The sequence below is a fragment of the Salmo salar genome, chromosome 06, assembly GCF_965601325.2.
Source record: "Salmo salar chromosome 06, fSalSal1, whole genome shotgun sequence".
NCBI lineage: Eukaryota > Metazoa > Chordata > Actinopteri > Salmoniformes > Salmonidae > Salmo > Salmo salar.
The window spans coordinates 92,186,685-92,192,144 of record NC_138296.1 but is presented as its reverse complement, the minus strand read 5'-3'; the positions used below and the strand labels follow the sequence as shown (position 1 = coordinate 92,192,144).

The window sequence follows — 5,460 nt, the reverse complement described above, 5'->3', positions numbered from 1 at the left end:
CATAAAGCAACACACACGGACATGCATTGCCAACAAACGCAAGCTTCTGGTTTGGAATATTTTAACAAGGCTGAGTGGTTGACGACTTCACAATCTTTTCTGTGTGAACATAAAAGAGATTGACTGCCGACAATAATAGGAGGTGTTAAATACTAATCGGCAGGCAAACATTTGACAATCCTACCGGTGTGTCTGAGCTGTAACGGATTGATGAATGTTAAACGGACTGTTTTTCTGTAAAATGTTGAACTGAATTTGGTGTTTCTTTTGTCATACAATCTTCTCTGTTGTTCACCATACGTCAACGGTTGACTCTTGTTGAAAAACAATTGGCTCAATCCAGAATGGGTGGGTAGAGTTCACCCTTTTAAAACCTGTCGGATTGGTCCATGATGTGATGCAGAGTTCTGTCTTACTATCCAGGCCTGTGCCCAAACAATTTGAGTTTCTACTTTTAAAAATCCACCTTTCCAGAAACAAGTCTCTAACCATTGCCGCTTGCTATAGACCACCTACTGCCCCCAGCTGTGCCCTGGACACCATATGTGAATTGATTGCCCCCCATCTATCTTCAGAGCTCGTGCTGTTAGGTGACCTAAACTGGGACATGCTTAACACCCCGGCCATCCTACAATCTAAGCTTGATGCCCTCAATCTCACCCAAATTATCAATGAACCTACCAGGTACAACCCCAAATCCGTAAACACAGGCACCCTCATAGATATCATCCTAACCAACCTTCCCTCCAAATACACCTCTGCTGTCTTCAACCAGGATCTCAGCGATCACTGCCTCATTCATTGCGTCCGTAATGGGTCTGCGGTCAAACGACCACCCCTCATCACTGTCAAACGCTCCCTAAAACACTTCAGCGAGCAGGCCTTTCTAATCTACCTGGCCCGGGTATCCTGGAAGGATATTGACCTCATTCCGTCAGTAGAAGATGCCTGGTTATTCTTTAAAAGTGCTTTCCTCACAATCTCAAATAAGCATGCCCCATTCAAAAAATGTTGAACCAGGAACAGATATATCCCGTGGTTAACTCCAGACCTGTTCAACCTCTCTTTCGTAGCGTCTGAGTTCCCCAAAGATTGGAAAGCTGCCGCAGTCATACCCCTGTTCACAGGGGGAGACACTCTAGACCCAAACTACTACAGACCTATATCTATCCTACCCTGCCTTTCTAAGGTCTTCGAAAGCCAAGTTAACAAACAGATCACCGACCATTTCGAATCCCACCGTACCTTCTCTGCTATGCAATCTGGTTTCTGAGCTGGTCATGAGTGCACCTCAGCCACGCTCAAGGTCCTAAACGATATCATAACCACCATCGATAAGAGACAATACTGGGCAGCAGTATTCATCGACCTGGCCAAGGCTTTCGACTCTGTCAATCACCACATTCTTGTCGGCAGACTCAATAGCCTTGGTTTCTCAAATGACTGCCTCGCCTGGTTCACCAACTACTTCTCAGACAGAGTTCAGTGTGTCAAATCGGAGAGCCTGTTGTCCGGACCTTTGGCAGTCTCTATGGGGGTGCCACAGGGTTCAATTCTCCAGCCGACTCTTTTCTCTGTATACATCAATCATGTCGCTCTTGCTGCTGGTGATTCTCGGATCCACCTCTACGCACACGACACCATTCCGTATACTTCTGGCTCTTCTTTGGACACTGTGTTAACTAACCTCCAGACGAGCTTCAATGCCATACAACTCTCCTTCTGTGGCCTCCAACTGCTCTTAAATGCAAGTAAAACTAAATGCATGCTCTTCAACCGATCGCTGCCCGCACCTGCCCGCCCGTCCAGTATCACTACTCTGGACGGTTCCGACTTAGAATATGTCGACAACTACAAATACCTAGGCATCTGGTTAGACTGTAAACTCTCCTTCCAGACTCACATGAAGCATCTCCAATCTAAAATTAAATCTAGAATCGGCTTCCTATTTTGCAACAAAGCATCCTTCACTCATGCTGCCGAACATACCCTCGTAAAAATGACTTTTCTGCCGATCCTTGACTTCGGCGATGTCATTTACAAAATAGCCTCCAACACTCTACTAAGCAAATTGGATGCAGTCTATCACAGTGCAGTCAGTTTTGTCACCAAAGCCCCATATACTTCCCACCACTGCGACCTGTATGCTCTCGTTGGCTGGCCCTCGCTACATATTCATCGCCAAACCCACTGGGTCCAGGTCATCTATAAGTCTTTGCTAGGTAAAGCCCCGCCTTATCTCAGCTCACTGGTCACCATAGCAGCACCCACCCGTAGCACGCGCTCCAGCAGGTATATTTCACTGGTCACCCCCAAAGCCAATTCTTCGTTTGGCCGCCTTTCCTTCCAGTTCTCTGCTGCCAATGACTGGAACGAATTGCAAAAATCACTGAAGCTGGAGACCCATTTCTCCCTCAATAACTTTAAGCACCAGCTGTCAGAGCAGCTCACAGATCACTGCACCTGTACATAGCCCTCTGTAAATAGCCCATCCAACTACCTCATCCCCATAAAATAATTTATTATTCATTTTTTTGCTCCTTTGCACCCCAGTACCTATCTCTACTTGCACATTCATCTTTTGCACATCTATCACTCCAGTGTTTAATTGCTAAATTGTAATTATTTCGCCACTATGGCCTATTTATTGTCTACCTCATTTATCTTACCTCATTTGCACTCACTGTATATAGACTTTTTCTCTATTGTATTATTGACTGCATGTTTGTTTATTCCATGTGTAACTCTGTTGTTTGTGTCTCACTGCTTTGTTTTATCTTTGCCAGGTCGCAGTTGTAAATGAGAACTTGTTCTCACCTAGCCTACTTGGTTAAATAAAGATGAAAACAAAATATCAATGTGCAAACTCCACCCTCCAGCACACCAGTGTACACCAGCTGAATGAAATCCAGAGCACCTAATCCAATTGGGAAATTGAACCAATTGAAATGAAGTTCATTGGCTAACAGCTGAACATAATTAGCCATCCAGGATAGAAGGGTCTGGGATTCCTTTATGAGGTGCAACCAAAACAGCTGTTTGACATAGCAACAGGGATATTCGGTCAAGGTGTCTCTCTAGCATTTGTTCTTAATACCGTTGTGGTTTTGATCACTAAAATGGCTGTGACTTTTGGACTCTCGTTGAGGTTAGTTTTTCAATGTAGTCATCTGGTTGGTTTACCTTGTCTTAAAGTTTTCACTGGTTACTTGTGTTTAACTGTCTGAATGTTTTGTAGTGTTTCTTGGATTTGCTGCCTGCTAATTGGAGGGATAACTTGTTTTACACTTAAAGGTGTGTTTTGGTTTACACTACTTCAGTTCAAATCAGTCTAGTTCCGATAGCTTAAGGCTGGCATTTTACCACAATGTTTATTTTGTTTTCTAGGTAATTCTAATGGGCATCATGCCTACACTGGACCTGAACCAACTGGATCCTATTCCAAAGCAAGTGTGGTGCCTAGTCCAAATGCTAAAGCTACTGGCCACAATGCCACGTCAGCAGAAGCTACTGGCCACAATGCCATGTCAGCAGAAGCTACTGGCCACAATGCCACGCCAGCAGAATCTACTGGCCACAATGCCCCGTCAAGTGTGAAGTCCGGCCCCAGCGCCTCAGCAGAAGCGTCCGGCGCCTCAGCAGAAGCGTCCGGCCCCGGCGCCTCAGCAGAAGCGTCCGGCGCCTCAGCAGAAGCGTCCGGCCCCGGCGCCTCAGCAATAGCGTCCGGCCCCGGCGCCTCAGCAATAGCGTCCGGCGCCTCAGCAGAAGCGTCCGGCCCCGGCGCCTCAGCAGAAGCGTCAAGCCTTGAACAGACCGCCCGACCACTCAACTAGGGAGATCATAATTTGGTTTGCATAACTCCTTAATTGTTGTTCCCCTGTTACTGTGCCTCCCTTTAGAAGAAAAGGTAACTGAGGTGGGGAAATGTGCCAACTAAGGCTCTTGTTTGAAATGAGGATCTCCTTCACTTGTCCAGCGTCATGCAAATTGTTTACAGGGGTGGACACTACAATGGTATAAATGGTTTTTATAACCATACGACTAAAATTGACTTCTGACTTGCCAATATTGCTGACACACTTTTAGGTTCTACGGTTATGCTTTTGATTTAGCCTGGTGTTCCTGCTACTCTTCCATGATATGCTCAATAAACAATTTGACTTTCAATATACCTTGTCCTTAAAATATAATATTCTCTTCTGCCTGCCATGTGCTTGCTGTTTGGGAACAGACTGTGGGTCTGGAGTAAAAGGGAATGTGGATCACAACACTTGTGTAAACAGGTATGTTTACCTTTGTTTCTGGTAGTTCAAATGCTCAAGTTCTCTAAATTGTCAGAGCTCCCTCATATGTTCATACTTTACCTGTCCCTTTGTGAAGGGTGTTTGATTTACTGTAATCTGCCTGTTACCATAGGTGCCTAAAGAATGCGAGTGCAGTTTACCTCATCGTCCCATTGCCTGTCACTAACCTGTCCCAGGGACGCTAAAGTTTCTCCTTGGCCTTATTCAGAAACATTAAATCAACTTGACTCATTTTGCCTGTTCTACAATGTTGGTCTGGCCAGACACATGGATGCGTTCATCGCTTTCAGCTGTAAAAAATATGTCAACTCTCAATGTGGTCTTCTGCACAATCCATTTCTACCTGACCACAATGAGGTTGCACTTGCAGAACCCCCTGGCAGAAACTTTAGATTTTAAAAGGTGCACTTAATTTTGTACAAAGTGAGAGCTTATCTAGGGATGTAAATATGAATTGTTTCTTAAGCCTGGCTGGTGACTAACTACTTTTGCTTTTTTGTTATCAAGGCTTCAAACAATTTCAAAAAACACTTAGCGTTCTGATATTTTAGGATTTTCAAGCAACTATACTGGGGGGGGAATTCTCACTGTCAGGTGTTAATTTTCAGCAAACTTAACATACAAAGATTTGTATGAACATAAGATTCGACAAACTGAACAAGTTCCACAGATGTGACTAACAAATGGAATAATGTGTTGTGGACACCAGATGCATTAAGAACTGCACCAGATTTGCCAGTTCTTTCTTGTGAGATGTTACCCCACTCTTCCACCAAGGCACCTGCAAGTTCCCGGACATTTCGATCCAACAGGTCCTAGACGTGCTCAATGGGATTGAGGTCCGGGCTCTTCGCTGGCAATGGCAGAACACTGACATTCCTGTCTTGCAGGAAATCACGAGCAGTATGGCTGGTGGCATTGTCATGCTGGAGGGTCATGTCAGGATGAGTCTGCAGGAAGGGTACCACATGAGGGAGGAGGATGTCCTCCCTGTAACGCACAGCGTTGAGATTGCCTGCAATGACAACAAGCTCCGTCCGATGATGCTGTGACACACCGCCCCAGACCACGACGGACCCTCCACCTCCAAATCGATCCCGCTCCAGAGTACAGGCCTCGGTGTAACGCTCAAACGCAAATCCGACCATCACCCCTG

General features: G+C 45.5%; 1 long non-coding RNA gene across 1 annotated transcript; it reads left to right on the top strand.

The window, feature by feature from the left end:
* Positions 1–3,016: 3,016 nt before the first annotated feature.
* LOC123743508 (uncharacterized) lies at positions 3,017–4,734 on the top strand. Its single transcript, XR_006770353.2, has 3 exons — positions 3,017–3,148; positions 3,239–3,294; positions 3,388–4,734. It is a non-coding gene; the product is annotated as an uncharacterized LOC123743508 (long non-coding RNA).
* The last annotated feature ends 726 nt before the right edge of the window (positions 4,735–5,460 follow it).